This window comes from Hermetia illucens, chromosome 6, assembly GCF_905115235.1.
Source record: "Hermetia illucens chromosome 6, iHerIll2.2.curated.20191125, whole genome shotgun sequence".
Taxonomy (NCBI): domain Eukaryota; kingdom Metazoa; phylum Arthropoda; class Insecta; order Diptera; family Stratiomyidae; genus Hermetia; species Hermetia illucens.
Genome location: NC_051854.1, coordinates 29,403,635 through 29,425,136, shown reverse-complemented (window position 1 = coordinate 29,425,136; position 21,502 = coordinate 29,403,635). Strand labels below are relative to the sequence as shown.

Here is a 21,502-nt window from a genome sequence, read left to right as displayed (position 1 = left end):
CTGCATCGATTCTTTTGACATTTTGAATACTATTTCTGTAAATAATTCACGAGATAACCCTTTTTTTCAAATTTGTTGGCTTTATTGCAAAATAGCAATAATAAATTCGCAGAATTTTTTTTTGGCAAAAATCGCGTTTTTCTCTCTAAATTTTTTTAAAAAGTGAAAAATTGAAATTTCGAGGAACCCTCCCAGCGTTACCTGGAAAAAGTGATTATCAAATGAAAAAACTTTGATTTTTTTATTTGAGGTGATCCAGCACCAAGTTATGAGGGCACCGTAATTCAACTTTTTTCGGAGACGTTTCCGAATAATTGTTGCCATTCCCGTGTTTGTTAATATTTCTTCACGAAAATTTTACACAATATTCTTCAAAATGTCATACTTTAATGTATCATTGGTTTTAATAAATAGGTTTTAACTGTGTCGTCAAAAAAAAATAACAAAATTCTGCCTTATTTTGCAGAAATTAACGTTAATCCTATTCATAAAATGTAGGCCTCAAAATACCTCCCATTCTGCTCAAATAAACTTAATAACCCCCTTAATAAACCCCCTTCCCCTTAATTTCATCCAAGGAGTACCAATTCCAAACAGTTTTTCCTTCACTAGTTAAGATTCTTATTTCTCAAATACAACAACTTATCCCCGAAATACTAGCACAGTGGAATCCCAATATTTCGTATCCCGATTTTTCGTATTTCCGGCCGTAAGTAAATTGATTGATTGATTAATTCGTACCAAACCGACAGTCTCTTGACGAAAGGATTTATTGGGATTCTACTTTACGAAATAAAGAACTTTACTAGCGGCGGAAAGGGTGTTCACAACTGTATTTCCTTTTTCCGCTTCTTCGCTGGAGGAGTTCGTGTTAATTCCCGGTACCAGGGCCGGCATGCCTCATGATAGGCACCTCCATGCACTTTCTTTGCGATTGGCCAGCTCTAGTTTGAGTGAAGCAACAGATACAAATTACACTGTTTCTTGACTTCGTCAAAAAATTACTACACTCTGCATGTGTATTTGAGATAGGGGAGAGGTATAACCTCTGACCAATACTTGTGTAAGTCTTCCTGATAGCAATATTAGTCTCGACCCAGACATGGGGGAAATTAAACCCACTTTTTGTTAAAGCCTCTCTTTGATTTGATTTTCATCTACAACACAGTGACCATGTACCCAGAATAATTCCAACGTACTGAACCTAGAAATAAAGTACCATCGGTTTCTATATTAATGGACGATTTTCGATCTGATCAAAGAGCTACTCAACGCCCTCAGTGCAATTTGTTCGTGGCAGATTGCGATGTGCCTACCCGTTAACGGCTTGTTAATAATCCAGATTACTACCCGTAGTATCGGCTACATATCAGCTTAAAAAACCGTTGCATATTGTATCAACGGAAAAGCATACTTCTCATTTTGATTCGGCAGGTAGACTTCTGGTCCATAACTGTTGTTTTTGAACCATTGGTGTAGAAGACTTCAGTATATCCCACGCACACATTCTTTCGATTCGTTCCAGTTTTCTCGTCGCTTGACGATAGCTAAAACTTATTAAAAAATGTCCGTCCGTCTGTCTGTCTGTCTGTCCGCCACACGCATTTTTCTCGGAGACGGTTACAGCGATTGACATCAAATTTGGCGGAAAGCTGGTAACTGTGAACGCTCACGCATACAGGGAGTTACATCCTTTTACGTTGAAATTAAGGGAGGGGGGTTCCTAAGCATGGAAAAGGGGGGGGGGGGGGTGTAAATTTTTTTTTCATGCAATATAGTCATGTGGGATGTCCAATTAAAAGTCTCGGTTATTACTTTTTGAGGCCGGTCTTAGTTTTCACATTTGTTGGGGAGTGCGGGGGGTTGAAAGTGATCATTCCTTTAAGGGGGCCATTCTCAGAAACTACCAAATCGAAAAATCTGAAAAAAATCAGGAGGCTGCCACTATATGGTGCCTGGGTTCCGAAATACCTTCCATACTGATATCTCTACAAATAAAGTTAATAATAGTATATTACTACAATTTTTAGTAATTGGCTGCAAAACCCCCTTTATGTTCATCCTAGCACCACGAAATTTCGCAACAGTATAGGGTAATTCGTCAAAGTTGTCGCTTCTTTGCAAATTCAAGACAATGAATATCAATATCATCCGAAAGTGGATATTCTCACATAATATATGCATATATTACGTGCAACGTGCTAAGAAATACACAAAACCTTTCGTACCTGAAGCGTCCAGCTTCCGGTTTCCCGACTTGTTATGGATTGGTTTCTCAGCTCCTTTAGTAAATCTGACCATACCATTCAAGAGCACAAAAATCTTACTTCTCATTATTTAGCTATTTCTTAGAGGGCGCCGAAGCTAGCAACTCAAAAAGTACCTAATCACTTGGCCGTTAATTCATCTGAAGCAGAAAATTTAAAGTGGTTTTGAGATTTCGAAGTCTTTTCGAAATCTCTTACGTGACAATTTATTTATTCTAGGGTTTGTTAGCTCTCCTAGGATTTTATCAACTACCATACTCTATATTAGTGGTGATAATACCCAATCCTGTTGACAACCTTTTTTGCCCGCTTAAATGGCCTTGATTTTGCCTATCGTAATTCAGTACGCGAGTGCTCCAAAGGCCTAATTAGGGCGATCAGACCCGAGTCTACACGGGGACTCATTTGAAGTCACAATAGGTCACGAAACCTCACCAGGGGTATACTGGCATCACATACTTCAGCAAAATTCCTGTTGCATATGCGATCAGCTCAGTTATTGCGGTTGGCACCCTAGTGGGAGATTCATGCGGGTTGTTGGTTACGTTCAAGCGAACAGAGACCTTTGGGCCTCGACCTGGTGTTGCGTCTAAATACGGGTGCGGTACTCCTTAGTTCGGTAGGTCTTGCATCCACCAGTATGAATGTTATGCACTTGGTACAGACTGCTACCGTTGTAGCTTTTCGCAGCGGAGCTCCGATTGTAGTCAAAAAATCAATTCGTGTCTTAAGAAGACCGTGTAACCCACGTAAAACCACAGAGACGTAACTGTCAACGCAACTGAAGTCGAGGAAGCAATAAAATGAATGAAATCGGGGAAAGCAACAGGACCTGACGACATCGTATTTGAGCTCTGAAAAGCGAATACCTGGGACCCAACACCATGGTTCAGTGAATTCATTAATCAGAAAAGTATTATAGAAGACGAAAGTAGAAAACCATCTGACTGGCAAAAAAGTACCGCAATTCCAATATAGAACAAGTCGGGAAACCGGAAGCTACACGCTTCAGGTATGAAAGGTTTTGTGTATTTCTTTTATAAAGGGATTTGAGTGTGCATTTGTCCCATTAGCATGTAGCACGTAAAATATGCATATATTATGTGAAAATAACCACTTTCTAGTGATATTGACATTCATAGTCTTGAATTTGCAAAGGAGCGACAGTTTTGACCTAGTATAACTTTGTTAGTAATAGTGCGATTGTCACCAAATTTGGCAGCAATATGCTCTATACTGTAGCCTACATTGTTGCAAAATTTTGTGATTCTTGGGTGTACTTAAGGGGGATTTTCCTGTCAATTACTGAAAATTATAGTAATATACTATTATTAACTTTATTTGACCAGCAACACTTTCAACCCCCCGTACTCCCCACCTTTTCAACAAATGTCAAAACTAAGACCGGCTTCGTACTAATCGAGACCTTTAATTTGATACCCCACATGGCTATATTTGATGAAAAAAAATGTACACCCCCCTTTTGCATGTATGGGGACCCCACCCTAAATTCGTCGTAAAAGGATGTAGCTCACTACATGCGTGAGCGTTCACAGTTTCCACCGTTCTACCAAATTTGGTGTCAATCGCTATAACCATCTCCGAGAAAAATGCGTGTGACGGACAGACAGACAGACGGACCGACAGACAGACAGTAAACCGATTTTAATAAGGTTTTGTGTTTACACAAAACCTTAAAAAGGAAGGTAGTCCAACAGAATATTCAAATTACCATCCGATCCGGCTACCTTCCAATCTTTACATCGCATTTCTGGATCTGGAGAAAGCATTTCACCGTGTGCCACACGAACTCATCTACATAGTATGCTCTACGACAACGAGAAGAACTCGTGCGCAGGGTTCAATTGCTCTACCATGATCCGAAAAGTAAAACTCGAAATGTGGCGGGTGTATCAAAACCGCTTCGTGTATCTGTTGATGTTCATCAAGGAAGCACCCTCTCACCACTGTTCTTTGTTCTTGTTATGGGCACTGTCACATGGGACATCAAACGAACCTATACACTGCTTTATGCAGATGATGTTTTTCTAGCGTCTAATAGCAAAAATGATCTCGAGCAACTTGTCCAAAAATTAAATGATTGCCTTATGCAACACGGTCTTAGATTTAATCTAAATAAAACCGATTTTTTGACGACCGATCCCCATCAAACAGGCACAATCAGCGGTAGTGACCTGCCCAAAACTGAGCGATTTAATTATCTCGGATGCTTTCAGCCAATGGAGAACTGCGTTATGAAATTGCTTCACGCAATAACGCAATCTGGATGAAATGCGTTCCACAACTGATGTTCTTTGTTGTCGACGTATCAACGAACGTCTCAAATCTAAAATTTACCGCAATGTCGTCCGTCCTGTCGCCCTCTACCGTTCTGAGTGTTGGCGTCTTTCGGTAACAGAAACGAAGATGTTGCTTAGGACTAGTGGCGTGATGTTTTGGTCACATCCGAAATGAGGATATCCGCGATCGATATAGAGTTGCACCTATCGTGGAAAAACTGCGGAAGAGGCGTCTTCGATGGTATGGTCACGTAATTCGCGCTAACGAGAATTCACTTCCCAAGATTGGTCTGAACATTGAAGTCGATGGTCAACGACCGAAAGGGCAGCCGAAACAACGGTGGATTGATAAGCTGGATACGGATTTAAAAGCCTCGCGATTGTATTCAGATCAAGGATTTGATAAAATAAAATGGCACCGATCACGTCGAACTAACCCCGCTTGAGGCAAATGATGTATGGCAAATTGGTCTAAAAGATTTCAAGTGGAAAGCATCCTTTTTACCCTCTTGATACATATGTATTACAAAGCTATGCCACCCGCTATCACCTTCCTAAGATGGTTTCTAGGCCTCTCAGAAGAATGCCATCTACTCTGGATGATTTCAGTAGATTCAAGGTTTCCAGAACATCGAAAACACTAGGGAATCCGCGAGGCTCAATAAGATTCTGTCCAAGGAACATAAGAGCCCATCCTTCCTTAAAAAGTATGAAGGCTCCTAGACGGAATCTTCTAGCGAAACCTTGGAGCTGCTGATTCAAACGCACTTTACCGCCAGCGAGAAGGACTGTGAGTCAGAACCTTGCTTGGAAGGTTTGCGGCCATCCCAGCTATGCAAGACTATCAAATCGGTAATTACTGAGGATAAGATCGGCTGGGGTATAAACAGCTTCTCCGCATATAAATCTCCAGGCCCAGATGGCATAATGCCAGTCATGCTACAGAAGCAGCAGGAAAGGGTTGTGCCGTGGCTTGTTGAGATTTACCGGAGCTGCATCTCTTTAAGATAAATACCACAGTCCTGGAGGCGCGCACGAGTGGTTTTCATAAAGAAAACGGGTCATAGGTCCGCGAAGGACTTTCGACCAATCAGCCTGGCCTCTTTCGTGCTGAAGGCCCTAGAGCGCGTGTTGGACATTCACTTAGGGACGATAATGGAGAGAACGCCTTTCTCTAAGTCCGAGCATGCCTACCTCAAAGGAAAATCCACTGAAACCGCCCTTCACGAGGTAATTGGTACGGTTGAGCGGTCGCTGCAGTACAAGCAGTATACCCCAGCTGCCTTCTTGGAAATAGAGGGAGATTTAACAACGTTTGTACCAACGCCATCAAGGAAACCTTGACCGGTATTGGATTAGGGAAGTATGTCACGCATTGGATCATATCCATGCTAAGTACCAGGATAATACAGTCGGATCTGGGAGGCAACCACTTGACCAGAACTGTGAACAGAGGCACGCCCCAAGGTGGTGCCATCTCACCGGTGCTCTGGTTAATAGTAATGGACAAGATTTTACGTACATTGGACAGCAACGGGGTGAAGGTGGTGACGTATAGCGACGACTTGGTGATATTAATATCAGGGATGTTTCTGTCTATTATGAGTGACATCATGGAAGGAGCATTGCGAAAGGTGTGCCTGTGGGCCGCAAGATGCGGAGTCAACATAAACCCAACCAATACGCAACTGATGCTATTCACCACCAAGACAAGGATACCTGAATTCCATCTTCCACGGCTAAATCAACAAAGATTGGTTCTTTCCTCTAATGTGAAGTATCTGGGTGTAACCCTGGATCCAAAGCTACATTGGAGATTGAACATAGAACTGAGGCTAGGTTGTTGTTTAGGATCTGCGGGATCCTAAGTCCCCATCCACATGATGGTGGACCGGACTAAATGAGGAGCAACTTACTCCCACGTTTTTTTAGTCCATGGATCCCTAGTTTGGAGCGTAGCACCCCAAGCATTAAAAATTGAAAAAATCAAAAATGACTGACGGTTTCGTCCAGGGCAGAGGCAACTCATCAGACGCTGCCTCACCTCTGCCCTGGGAGCAGCGTGACCGAAAGTGCCAACAGGTGGAAAGGCGCTCCCTTTTATCATCGCAAAAACACGATAATGTTGCGAGTTATATTGGACTTAAAACGCCAGTCGTTGTAGTCTAAGCTAGACTAAGGCTAAAGCTAGGTTGTTGTTTAGGATCTTGCCTGTAAGAGAACCTTTGCAAAGAAATGGGGTCTCCGGCCAAGGATGGTTCCCTGGATGTACACCACTGTAGTGCATCCGATCCTAACGTACGGCTCTATTGTATGGGGGCAGGCTTTGAAAAAAAAATACAATAGGATGAAGTTTAATAGGATTCAAAGAACCGCGTGTGCAGGTGCTACTAGAACTCTGCAGTCCTGCCCGGCAGGTGCTTTCAATGTACTCCTGCATCTCCTTCCCCTAGACCTCCACATTAAATATGTTGCAACGTGCAGTGCCGTCAGACTACGTGAGTCCGGATGCTGGGCAGCGAACTCCTACGGGCACAGCAACATCCTAGACGAAGTGCCTCGAGAAATCTGGGCATTCCCCACGGACTATGCCACACGCAAGCTGAACTTCACGAGAAACTTTGCTGTGGTCTTTCTAGCCAGGGTAAAGTGGAAGACCGGCGTCGTGTTGCAAGGTTATGACGCAGTATTATTTACGGACGGAGCAAGGATGGCCTGTAGAGCCGGTGCGGGGGTTTTCTCGAATACGCACGGTGAATCCATATCGTATGGTCTCCCAGGTCTCGCCAGTGTATTCCAAGACGGAAGTACTAGCGATATTGGAAGTCTATCGATGGCTGGAACGAGATTCGAACCCCAAGCGTAAAACAGCCATTCTAACCGACAGCCAAGCGGCCATCACGGCCCTGTACTCGCGACGACATCTTCCAGACTGGTGGAGCAGTGCAAAGACGCGCTGAACCGTCTGGGCGGCACGCTCAAGGTCACTCTCCTCTGGGTTCCCGGGCATAGGAACATAGAGGGGAATCAGCGGGCTGATGGATTGGCAAGGCTAGGTTCACTATTAGCAGTCCTTCGCCGAATACAGTCGGTATTCCGCTGGCGGCTGTCGAGGGCCGAGTCTACTCGCACTACCTAGCAGCCGCGGACCTAAGAAAGCGAAGGTTTACGAGCTGTGCCAAGTCAAAGAAAATTTTAGCCCGCTTATAACATAGCCCAATCACGAGAGCTCCTGTGCCAGACGCGGGCAAATGCATTCAAGATTATGGCGTTGTGAACGAGGCACTTGCCCATAGGGAATCATGCCGCTAGGCTCGGCCCTACAATTCCATTTTCGAAGCTGCGGAGAAGGAAGGGAAACCCTCATGCACTTTCTCTGCGATTGCCCAGCTCTGGCTAGATTCAGGCTGCGGACACTGGGTAAACCATTCTTTGGAGACCCCAGAGAGATTTCTAGCTGCAGGGTGGGAGAGCTACTTTCTTTCGTGAATGCTACGGACTGGCTCTGAAGATCCGAGCCGGCTGCACTCTGCCTCCCTCCTCCCATAACAAGTCACGGTCTTAGGAGTTTGTGACATCATAACGGCGTTAATTGGGCTCCTCGGAGCGGCCATTGATACCTACCTACCCTACCCAAGGTTCCCGCTGCCCATCATACTCTAGCTTCCGGGCCAATTTCTTTTAGTAATTTGCAATTCTCCTTTATTCCCTTCCGTCCGTTGTCCTAGTGTTAGGCAGGATTTTGTTGTCTACCGCCGTGGGGTGGAACCCGGAGGAGTTCTAGAATGTACTCTACCCTCCTCAGGCCTAGATGTTAATTAGGGGATAGATGTAAGTGTACACTTTTCAACCAAACCACTCCTCCTTTACAATCAATGACAAAGTTAAGACTTACTTAAGAAAGTAGATACTAATGGAGAGATGAAATACCCAGCATGACTAAATTAGGGGGGGAAAGTTATGCCCCTTCATTAAACACAAGGTAGGATGATAGCGTTCATTGTATATGTGAGGGTTAACAGGTCCAAATCTCCACAAAATTGCCTGCCAATAAGTACACCACTTTCCAGCAAAGTGTGAGCGACCGACAAGTAAACAAACAATGAACCGATAACGTTTTATTTTCCAGAGAACCTTGGAAATTTGAGGTTTATAAACCATTAGTTGGCAGAAATTTTCCGCTCTTATGTCTTGTTGAAGGTGCGTTTAAAACCTTCATAACCAATACAAAATATCTATTTTCCCTTATTCACTATCAATGCTGAGGCCCCAAAACAAGCCAGAGATAATTTGCAGTTCAGTTTATATCAGATGGAATTCCTTGGAATTGATAACTTATTGAATGTGTGTACAAACATATGTATGTATGTACATAATTGGGTGTTACTGCTACCGCGATTAACACCAGTTTAGGTGTCTTCCGTTATCACTTTGTCGATAAGAAAAAGTCAAATGATTTCGGCGATATGCATCCAATTCATCGGTAATTTATAACCCGTCGGGCAGAAGCAATTGCGCCGAGGGGAACCTGGTCAACATGTGCCAGGCTATTTTCGGTTGCAGTTATTGCAAATCATCTAAATTGTTATGTGCACTTGGAAGCGGACTCGCGTTTATGGGGAACTCGCAGATTCACATACACGAGTCGCACGCCCGTCTTGGCAATGTGCTCTTGCCAGCGAAGAAGCAAGAATGCGAAACCGCAACAGAGAAGGAAACACTTTAAAACTATCGATTTCTTACTCTGCGACTTCCGTGGTAGGTCACCTGTCTGCGGGACGGCGATGTTTTGGTACTGATGCACGCCGTGCGGAATAGCCCCCCAAAGACCACGCTCCTCAACCAATTTACACTTCACACATGAAACCAAAACCGGCAAAACACTCTGCTCGCGGTTCACTCACTGCCGGTCGAGCTGTTACAGCACCAGCGGGACACTATGGGGCCAGTTATCGCGGTCAGCTTATCACAGTCTCGGCTCGGCGGAGGTTCCTTTCCAGACGCAAGCACGCGGGCCTGACAGCTGAGATCCACCAAACACCAATTTCCAGAGCAGCCACGCCGATAACACATTCACTCGCGGCGTCGACCCGAGACTGCTCGTGTGCCGTGCTCCGCGCCTCTGCTAACGAGAAGACTTTCCGCTCGACTCGCACACGTCTTTCGGTATCACTCCCGGGGTTATTTCCGCCACGGTGGGAAGTCAATTGGCGGAAGGCGAGCGAACCCCGTCTGGCGATAGCGCCACCAACTCCAGCAAACTGCAAGGGCGGTCACGCGGGCAATTGAAGCGGACTCGGGTCGAACGGCAACTATCACGGCGTAATCAACTGGGCGAATGCGGACTGGGAAAGGACTCTGCCGTTCGCCCCGCGCACAACGGGCGTATCTCCTCCGTGTCCTGTTCCGCAATCGTGCTCCTGAGCTCGCTCAACACGCCACCCTTATCACGAACCAGAAGGCACCCCATCCCCGCGCAGCACTTTCAACTGCGTCTGCCTTGCGACTTTGCACATTTCCCACAGTTGCTGTCGTCAAGGCAACACGAAGCTGCGGCCAGGGTTGTTTGCACAGTATCGATACTTGCGACTTCCCAATCGAATATTAAAGATGTCGGAATACTCATTCTGATTTACATCCATACATACATATGCACAGACATGTTACTCAATTGGAATTGCTAATGTTTGCGGACACAGTCAACAGTGCCAATTGCGAGTGATTTCCCTTTTCTTGTGAAATGCCGTCAATTTATTACCTGGTATGGTTCGCAGATTATCACGTACCTAATAGATACATACAGTGAACCAATTAAAAAGTTGGACAGATGGTACAATATACTTTGAAGTCAAATATCTCGAAAGCCAGACTATATTCTTGGATAAATTATTGGGGAGAAAATAATACATTTGCATGTGTACTTTCTGCCGTTATTACTATTTTGGGCGGAAAAATAGTGATACAACCAAAACCAGTATTTTGTACGGTCGAAAAGAAAAACTTGGACACTTCAAATTTAATACAAAGATAACAAATTTACGCCAGCCAGAGCCAGCATAAATGCCGGGATAGCTGAGTGGTTAGAGTACGAGGCTTGTCATAGGGAATGTCGCGATTCAAATCTCACTGGTAGCGGTGGGATTTATATCGTGATTTTACGCCGGATACCAGTCGACTCAGCTGTGAATGACTACCTCTTCGCACGAGACCATCGGGTCTCTTGTAGAGCGCAAATATTAGGTTGGGGTTCAGTCTCAAGCTATAGCAAGTCAAAGATGGCGTCCACCAAGGAAGAAATTCGTCATATTTTACATTTTTACTACCTGAGAGGTAAAAATGCAACGAAGGCGACCAAAAAAATTTGCGAAGTTTATGGGTCCGATACTATAACGATTCGCACAGCACAGCGTTGGTTCGATCGATTTCGTTCTGGTGCAGTGGATGTCGAAGATACACCCCGTACTGGTAGGCCAATCGTCGTAGAAACCGATAAAATGGTCGAAATCATCCAAGTAGACCGACATCTGAGCATTTGCTCGATTGGCCAGGAACTGGATATAGACCATAAAATCGTTTGGAACCATTTGCAGAAGATTGGATTCCAAAAAAAGCTGGATGTTTGGGTGCCACACGAGTTGACGCAAAAAATCTGTTGGATCAAATCAACGCCCGTGATGCACTGCTGAAACGGAATGGATTCGACCCATTTTTGAAGCGGATGGTGACTGGTGATGAAAAGTGGATCACGTACGACTACCTCAAGCGAAAAAGATCGTGGTCGAAGCGCAACGAGCCGGCCCAGACCATCGCCAAGCCCGGATTGACGGTCAAGAAGGTTTTGCTGTATGTTTGGTGGGATTGGAAGGGAGTCATCCACTATGAGCTGCTCAACTATGGCCAGACCCTCAATTCGGTCTTCTACTGTGAGCAACTCGACCGTTTGAAGCAGACTATTGACCAGAAGCGGCCAGGATTAGTCAATAGAAATGGTGTTCTGCTCCACCAGGACAATACTCGGCCTCACATATCTTTCATGACCCGCCAGAAGCTACAGGAGCTCGGATGGGATATCCTATCGCACCTTCCGTATAGTCCGGACCCGGCACCAAGTGATTACCATCTCTTCCGGTCCATGCAAAACACTCTTGGTGCTACTAAATTTGCTTCAAAAGAGGATTGCGAAAACTGACTGTCTGAGTTTTTTGCAAATGAGGAGGGGGGGGGGGGGGCTTTATAAAGGGGGACAATGGAGTCGCCTTCTAAATGGTAACAAGTTTGCGAAAAAAACGGCGCATATTTGAGTTAAATCGGATAATTCTATGTTAAATAAAGCGTGAAATTTCGATCACAAATACGACACTACTTTTTCCCCAACCCAATATTAGGTTGTTGCAGATGAAATGGCCGTTTTGGTACTAGAATTTTCAACGACTGTAAAGCTTACAAAAATTTATTTATTTAATCAAAATAGGTGCCAGTCGATTCAAAACACTTCTCCCAGCGAGATTCAAGAACATATGTGCCAGTTTCTTAGAAGTCCAACTGTCGGATGGTGATAAATTCCTCGAAGGCAACTTTGACAACCTCTTCGTTCCTAAATTGTTTTTCCACCAAAAAATGATCCAAATGCTTAAAAAGTGGTATTCGGTTGGCGAAAGGTCCGGTGAATATAGTGGATGAGGCAGAGTCTCATACTGCAATTCGTTCCAATTTTGAACCGTTGTTCTGGATACATGAGGTCGTACATTGTCGTGAAGGAGTATCACACCATCTCTGTTGACCAATCTTGGCCGTTGAATACTCAATTTTTGGTGCATTTACTCGAGTTGGGCACAGTATTTCTGTGCATTTATCGTTTCTCCATGTGCCAAAAAAAATAGTGGATAACTCCAGCTGTAGGCCACCAAACAGTCCCCATTACCTTTTTCGGATGGAGGCTCGCTTTCGGTATATGCTTCGGTGGCTCATCAGCATCTAGCCATTGTGCTGATCGGCGACGATTGTCGTATAATATCCACTTTTCATCACATGTCACTATTCTGTGCAAAAAGGGATCGCATCTGTTGCGGGTGAGTAAAGAACTGCAAATTTCCATTCGAAACGACATGTTTTGCTCCGTAAGGGCATGCGGAACCCATTTGTCGAGCTTTTTCACCTCTCCAAGTTGTTGCAAGTGCGGGCAAACTGTCAAATAATGTACGCCCAGTTTCTCTGCAATGTCTCTCACATCGGAAAGTTCGTCGAAGCTCTTGGGGCAGGTAGGGCTGCGTTGGGGGACACTCCGGGGGTGGTAGTGTCGCAGCTGACACCGTCGTAAATTCAGTGATGACTCTGATAACGATGGCGTGCGAGGCTTCCATGCCCCGGAGAGGCCCAAGGCGCGACAAGCCCTCTATGTACTGGTGGACGGCAGAAATTGCCGACCTACGGAAGGAGTGTCATAAGCTCCGCCGTTTGGCATAAAGTTTGCACGCCAACGAGGAGGCATGTGCCATAAAGGCACAATATAGATCAGCAAAAAGGAGACTCCGCAGCGCTATAAATTAAAGCAAAGCTCGCGGCTGGCAGAATCTTATTAATGAGGTGAATGAGGACCCGTAGGGACTTGGCTATAAGCTTGTCACTCGGAAAATTGGGGCTCTGCGCAAGCCTTACATACTGAGCACCGACTAGATGGACCGCATTGTGCGGGCATTGTTCCCCAGACACCCTGTACGGGTTGATGTAAATAGCGCGGAAAGCGTCGTGGATTGCCCCCTTTTCACAATGAGAGAGCTTGAAGAAGCGGTTCTCACTATGAAAAACAGGAAGGCGCCAGGTCCTGATGGCATCCCGACGGAAGTTTACAAACTGATGTTCCGCCAACGGCCAGAATTGCTGCTTGAAGTGTTCAACGCGTGGTTGAAGGAGGGCATTTTTCCTTGTCGCTGGAAAGTGGCCAGACTCGCGTTGATCAGTAAGGGTAAAGGAGACCCGGAGCTCCCGTCTGCATACCGACCGCTGTGTATGCTTGACACGGCCGGAAAAGTGCTGGAGAAGCTCATCAGGGGTAGACTCGCTGAAGCGATCCGTGCTGCCGGGGACTTATCCGCAAGGCAGTTCGGGTTTAGAACAGGGAAATCTAGAGTGGATGCTGTTATGGAGGTCGTAGATGCGTTTAATCGATCCGGGGCACACAGCCGCCGATCTCGACGGGTAGTGCTCCTCATAACGCTTGATGTCAGAAATGCCTTCAATTCCGTAAGATGGACAGATATGCTGAGCACACTAGAGAACTCCTTTCACGTGCCAAGCTATCTCTTGCGGATATTGAAGGATTATCTGAAAGACCGCTCTCTACTCTATGAGACGCTAGAGGGCCAGAGGAAGAGGATGGAAATCACGTCGGGAGTAGCACACGAAAAGTCGCGCCTGGTCGGTTATGTAGACGACGTTGCGGCACTTGCACTGTTGAACAGGCGCGAAGCAGACTTGGCGTATTGATGCGACGGGTAAGCGGATGGATGACTGCTCACGGTTTCAACCTTGCGCCGGAAAAAAACCAAAGTAGTCATCCTAACCAGAAGGAGAATCCCGACCCCGCGTCCCATGTCGATCGGCGAGTTGACTCTAGAGGCAAAACCAGCGATTAAATACTTGGTTTAATGCTTGACTCGAAGATGAGCTTCTTCAAGCAAATCAAAACGGCAGCGGACAGGGCTGCAGCTGGAGTCGCGGCCTTGAGTCGACTAATGGCGAATGTCGGGGCCCTATATCAACTAGGAAACGTCTCCTTATGGGAGTAACTCAGTCCGTTCTTCTCTATGGTGCTGAGGTATGGGCTAATGCCCTTGACAAGGAGGTGCATCGTAAACGCCTCGCTCAAGTGCAGAGGCGGGGAGCTTTGCGAGTGGCGTCTACTTATCGCACCATCTCCGAACTGGCTGTGATGGTGATTGCGGGAGTGATCCCCGTTGCCCTCCTTGCCAAGGAGCGCAAAGCTATCTATCGCCGTAAGGGTGAAAACTTAAGAGAAGTGGTTGCCCGTGAAGAACGTCAACGCACCCTTAGCGAGTGGCAACTTTCTTGGCAAAATGAGCCAAGGGGCAAGTGGACTGCGGGGCTCATCGACAAATTAGACCCATGGTTGAACAGAACGCACGGTGAGATTGATTACTTCCTTACCCAACTTCTAAGTGGGCATGGAGGTTTTCAGTGTTACCTGCACAGGATTGGGAAGGCGCGATCTCCTGATTGTGTGTTCTACAATGGAGTGGCGGATGACGCTGAACACACCTTTTTCTCTTGCAAGAGGTGGGACGACCTCCGCCAGCAGCTTTATGCAGACACAGGGGAGCTCTCTCCAGACAACATTTTCAGAGAGATGCTGAAGAGCGCTGGCAGCTGGAATCGTATTGCGCATTATGTTCGGGCTCCTCTTATTGCGAAGAAGATTGAACTCGACCGGCGGAGAGATCGGACGGTAAGGGGTTCCCTGAAGCAACAACAACTCTCTTCCTCCCCTACCCTCACTTTGGTGAAAGGAATTCCCTGACTTGAAGGCTCCCAAAGCCGGGAGAACGGGAGGGTTGGCATGAAGTAACGCGTCAAACGGTTCCAGGCTAGTTCCCTAATGACAGGGAGGTGTTTAGTTGGTAGTCCGCCAGCGTGCTGTTGCGGGAGTCCAACACTCTGTGCGCAAACGCATTCACCTACCCCACTCCCAAAAGAAAAAAAAAATGTCTCTCACAGACTGACGTGTGTCGGATTCGACTAGCAAACGCAGTTCGTCGTTGTCAATCGATGGTCCTGGATATCCACGTGGCTCACTTTGGAAGTTTACGTCGCCTGACCGGAATTTTTCGAACCACCGCCGTATGGTTCGTTCGCTTACCGTATTAGCTCCAAATGCGCTGTTAATGTTTTTGGTCTCCTCCGCTGCTTTATGACCGAGTTTGAACTCATATTGAAAAAGTATATGTTTTTGGCTCTTTTCCATCCTTTTTACCTTTCTATTCACTGTTATCATAACCATGGTCAAAATTGAAATGACTCCTTGATTAAATGTAGGAGTATTTATACTTCATTATCCGACACCAATAGCTCCAACTGGTGGTGGTTTGATACAGCAAAGTGGCAACTAACTTCACTTGATTGCCCAATAGGCCATTTTATGTGCAACAACCTAATATCAATGCGTCTTTTCCAAAAGGCTCTTGCGAGTTCTCGGGCTTTCCAGTGAGGAAACCAATATTTAGCATGCACGTATTTGTTTTGCTCGAACTAATTTACTGACGTCCCGATGCATTCATGGACCCTTGCCCAGTTCTCGAGAGGATCGGAGTCCGTCATGCCGCGAGTGAGGTGAACGCCCTAACATTTCTCTGAAGCTTAGGACTCACGATCAATTTGTTTTTAACGATATTGGATGCATTTTGTTGGTCGACCTGACTACGGGACTTGTCACAAAGAAAAATCAGGCAGGATTACCAGAATCGAATAACTCCAATTATACTTTCTTTCCTGATCTCAGCTTTTTTTTTGTTTTACGGGTTACGTATTTTATAGTGCAGGATGCAGTACTATCTTTTTTGAAGTTTATCACACCACCGTCCCCGTCTAAGTGATAAGTTGAGAGAATATAAAATCCTAAATGATTTTAGAATGATTTAACCATCTATGTAGCTATTGGGATGAAAGGAGTTGGATTGTTTCCGAAAGAAAAACCATGTAGTTTGTTTTCATTCCGTTTGTTGAACACACCGACCTGCTATTATTCCAGCTTCTCTTATATACATATATACAAAGCTTACGGAACAAAAATATTATTTAATCAAAGCAATTGGAAGCAATTCAATTTCTCATTATCAACAAAAAATTAGATAGCACGTGACTGTCGTCTTGTCAATGAAAAGTATTGAATCGAATAATTAAAGTCATTTATAAGTAACCAGCCCATGCCTTTTATTGAGTTCAACCTTTTGGGTATCAAAACGTGCTGCAGTAATATCGAATCAACTCCTGGTATGCCAGAATGCAATAAAGATTTATTTAAAAAGAAAACATGGCGAAAATTTGTTCGCATATTTTAACAATTACAACAGAATGGGGGGAACCACTGATTATTGTAAAAAAAATACATGAGGATTCAAAGGAGGAATTTAACATGAACGTAATAATGCTATACAATGCATACTAAATAATAAAAGTATGTTAGATAAAGTTAACAATCATAGAAAAGATTATTTAGATTACTCAATGAAAGGAATGGAAGGATATTGCGCCACATTAGGGAACCCAATTACTGATGAAACAATTTAATACCAAAGCTGCGAATCGCATATTTCGAGCAATACTATTTTGTAGAGGCTCAAAAAAAACCCCGGTGGCAACGGTCTAAAGGAAACATATAAGTAAGTACGAGGTAACCTCAAAGAGGCCAACCGAAAAACTAAAAGTACCTGACTGCACTGGCATAAACGGTTAAGGTGCGGGATACCTTTAATTAACTGCGGGAAATATGCAGGAGGATCAGTTAAAATAAAGCACCAGTATGTACGTCATTTTCAACAAACCTTTGAAGACTAGACCCGAAATATTTGGCAAAAGAGAATACATCTACTTGAAAAGTTAGCACTCCTTATATATCTATTATTAACAAATAATAAATAGGGTAAACTCCATTAACTTATTGTCCCCGGAAGACGAAGAAAGCAAGAATTTTAAACGACCCGAATTTTAAGGGACCCTTACAACTTCAACAAGTCTAGAAATCAGGGAAGGGAAATATAGTTCATATACATAAAAAGGGAGATATCACACAGTGCAGCAATTATAGAGGTATCACGTTGCTGAGTACCATCCATAAGATATTCTCCACTATCTTGCTAGGCCGGATAGCCCCATACGCTCAGAACATCATTGGCCCATACCAAAGAGGCTTCACTCCAGGTAAATCAGCAACAGATCAGATTTTCTCTGTGCGGCAAGCGATGGAAAAACTGTTTGAATATGGACAACAGTTGCACCATCTGTTCATCGACTTTAAAGCCGCCTATGATAGCATAGCCAGGGTAAAACTGTACACGGTATCCCGACGAAATTAATAAGACTGACTAGGCTGACCCTGACCGGTCTACGACAAAGGGATGCCCTATCATGCGTCCTCTTTAACCTGGCCCTCGAGAAAGTGATCCGTGATGCTAAGGTAAATGCAAGAGGTACAATCCTCTTCAAGTCCACCCAACTACTGGCCTATGCTGACGATATCGACATCATGGGAAGAACCACCCGAGACGTACAAACTGCCTTCATCCAGATCGAGCAGGCGACGCGAGATCTTGGGCTGCACATCAATGAAGGCAAGACAAAATATATGGTGGCAACGTCAGCACCGAAGACGAATCAACCAACAACATCAAACCGCACTGGTCAAACACAAACACGAAGAAGAATAAGAATAGGAGAATACAACTTTGAGACCGTTGACAATTTCTCCTATCTAGGGTCGAAAATCACAACCGATAACAGCTACGATGATGAAATCCGCGCACGGTTGTTGTCAGCCAACAGAGCCTATTTCAGCTTGCAAAAACTGTTCCGCTCGAAACGTCTCACCATAGGGTCAAAGCTTTTCCTGTACAAGGCAATGATCTTGCCAGTCCTCATGTGTTCCTCGGAGACTTGGGTTCTTAGCAAGAAAAATTGCGAACTCTTGGCCGCGTTCGAGAGAAGAATCCTCCGAAGAATTTTTAGCCCCCTACATGAGGATGGACGATTCCGTAGCCTACACAATGACGAAATCTATGAGCTATACCATGACCGTCCGGTTGTGGACAAAATCCGGCTCAATAGGTTACGGTGGGCGGGTCACTTAATCCGTATGGATGAAGATGATCCCACCCGGAAAGTCTATAAGGGGAATATCTGTGGTAGAAAAAGAAGACGAGGCAGACCCTGCCTAAGATGGAGCGATGGCGTAGGTCAGGACGCCAGACAGCTTTTAGGGATATCGAATTGGTGGACCTCGGCGCAAAACCGGGATGTTTGGAGTTCCTTATTAAGGCAGGCCTAGACCGGATACCGGTTGTTGCGCCGTTGATGATGATGAAATATAGTTCGAGCTTCGCGAAGGGTGCGTTCAAAATGTCTGCGTTGTGTATATTATAAAACACGGGAAAAATTATGTATAAATCTAGATCGGTTCTAGACTAATGTAGGAGGGGAGGTTCAGCAAGCGAAATCAGGAACAATTTTCCTGGTACTCTCCGGGGCTTTCGTTGAAAATAATGAAAAGTGGAAGAAAGATGCACTGACCAGTTGTGTACATCTACTAGCGGAAGGGGAAGAAAGATGCACTGAGCAGTTTTATGTTCACTAGGGGAAGGAAGAGAGGGAACATAGCCCGATAAAGCGGCAAAGTAAGTCCCAAGATAGTTAAGATTAGCTGAACTCGGCTGGTGGAGTTTCGAATGTGAGACCAGAAAGATTTGATGTTTGAAGCTTTGTCTTTAACATTGACCAGATATTCCTTTCTGAAGTTAAGTATTAAGGACAGACAGAGGACAGGGACTTCTTCCTCGCAAAGTATTTTTGACTATGTTTTTTGGGGGCTCCAGTGGTGAACCAGAGAGGATGCGAGCGTAGGGACTTAAATAAAATAGTTTAGGAGGGGTTGAGGTGAATCAATGGATGATGACGGTATTCATTTTTGTGTGATTTTTGATCTGTTATCAAAGTCTTTTGGATCGCGTTCGTTTGCGCTGGTAAGGAAGAAATAAATGCTGATATTAAATATTATTATGTGCTGGTGTTAAATATTAAAACAGAAAGATGTCTTGCGTCCGTGATTTTTCTGGTAAATTGTATAATGTTGTTTCACTGACTGAGAAGTTAAAAACAGATTCTTTTCTGGGCCATGTTATCATAGTGAAACTGTTTTATTCATTTACTCACGAATATATTTATGTTTCACATATAAATGTTTATACACATATGCAAATATTTATTTGTATAAATACTATGGTTTTGGTACACTGCACATCCTAGTTTGTGGTTCTTATTTACGCAAAGAGCTAACGAGAGAAGTTGTGGCACTTAAAATGGTTTTAAAAACTCTACTTTATAAATGAAAGAAATACTGCTTCCCCTCATTGTCAAACCACATCATGGCACTGCAACACACACAATAATTATGTTTTCTAAATAATAATAAAATGGATAAATACAATTTTAACATCAGAGGACGCATTCCAAATGTGAAACATCCTGAAGGTAAGACTTACGATACGCATCCTTATAAAATCACATCCCAACTGTGAGCGACTTCCATCCGCATAACAGAGATACCCGAAGAACTGATTCTATCATCATTTTGCTACTATACAAACTGAAAAATTCGTTCCAAACAAATTCTAAGCTTTGAACGATTCTGGCCAATAAGTTCGTAGCTGCCATTTTTTTTGTGCTGAACGGCACAAACGATTAATATTTTATCTGGGCACCGGACTTACTGGGCGACAAGCTGTCGAAAAAAAACTCGATCCAGTTAATTTCAGAATTCTGACTAATATTATTAATTGAAAAACTATTTTAGCTGAACCATGCTACCAACTCTCATTACGTCACTTTCGTATCATCATAATGATGTTCGATCATCGTTCTAAAGAAAATGACTCTACTGAACAATTATACAAACTGGTTGAAATATCGGAAATATATACATATATTTTCCCTTATCCAATGGAAAACCTTTGAATGGTGATATGGACACCAACACCATGTATAATGTTGCAAAGCTAATCCTAAGCCTACCGATGCAAACCCCTAACGCAAAGATCCCAAAGAACGAAATCTCAGAGTACATGGCAAACATATCTTTCACCAAGGTTAAAAGCACAACTATTAGAGCCGACATAAAGGTTGGAAAACTTTTAACGGCCTTCAAAGAAGATCAGCCATTCTCATTGAAATACAAAAGCTGTGCATCCAGAGATCATCCTATCAAAACACCTGGAGGACCATTACTGTATTTATTATATATTCCCCACCAAGAAAATCTGCTTATGGCTATGGGTGATATGGCGGGCGTCACAGCAATCCTTTGCTACGTCATCAATCTTGACGATATCCATAGATGTTTGGAAATTTCATTTCAAACCGTTGAGCACAAACAACTTGAAAAATTTGCGGGAACTAAAGCAAAAGCTTACACGTTACGTTTCCTCCTCTTAATCGGAGGAAATACCCGACCATTTCTTTAAATGGAATTAGTATTCCACAAAGTGATAATGCTAGATATCTTGGCTCACACCTCGATCGACGTCTTACTTGGAAAAAACACATCAAAGCTAAACGAAAGCAAATGAAATTAAAAGTAAAAGGTATCTTCTGAAATTCTAGATTATTAATAATCAACGGTACTTTTCTACAAGCTATTAGTTTACCTAGACCTTTTGCCAAAGTGTAGCAGTACACTTATTTTCAGTAGTTTCTTTAGCTGTTTGAACTTGTAGCCCCCAGTCTTGTCTGGCTTTTACTCCGTGCGTCATCGCTGCTCTATATATTTTTCCAGTGGTCTTTATTTCCAGTTTTAACATGGCTCTGATTGCCAAATCTAATTCCCTAAGAACGCCGGGATTCAGCAGCGTCACGTAGGACTCCACTGAACCAGTTGTCCAAACTACCAGTTGGTTCCAAACGTCCCGGGAGATTAACTGGTCGGTCCGCTTGAAGTTATGTTTCTTCTAGCTACTGGTTCAACGTGTTTTCCTAGGACAGATGTAGTAAGTGCCTTCTCTAACTGTCTCCGCTGCTTATTTTTCCCATTTACCAGCGAAGTTTGCCCCAGTGTGGGATATTGGGCCCGATACTGGGCTAATGTGATGATTGTCCGTGGAGGGCCTCGAGCGGTTGGCTTCAAGAGAGCTGTGGTGTGACTGGTTAGGCATAAGTCTT

General features: G+C 44.2%; 1 protein-coding gene across 2 annotated transcripts in view; it reads right to left on the bottom strand.

The window, feature by feature from the left end:
- LOC119659486 overlaps positions 1-10,006 on the bottom strand; it is a 54,845-nt gene extending 44,839 nt beyond the window's left edge. Inside the window, exon 1 of one of the 2 annotated variants that reach the window (XM_038067600.1) lies at positions 9,311-10,006. The gene's annotated coding sequence lies outside the window, so the exon portion shown is untranslated. The remainder of the gene's footprint in view (positions 1-9,310) is intronic. The other variant, XM_038067599.1, reaches the window with a different exon arrangement.
- Positions 10,007-21,502: the final 11,496 nt, after the last annotated feature.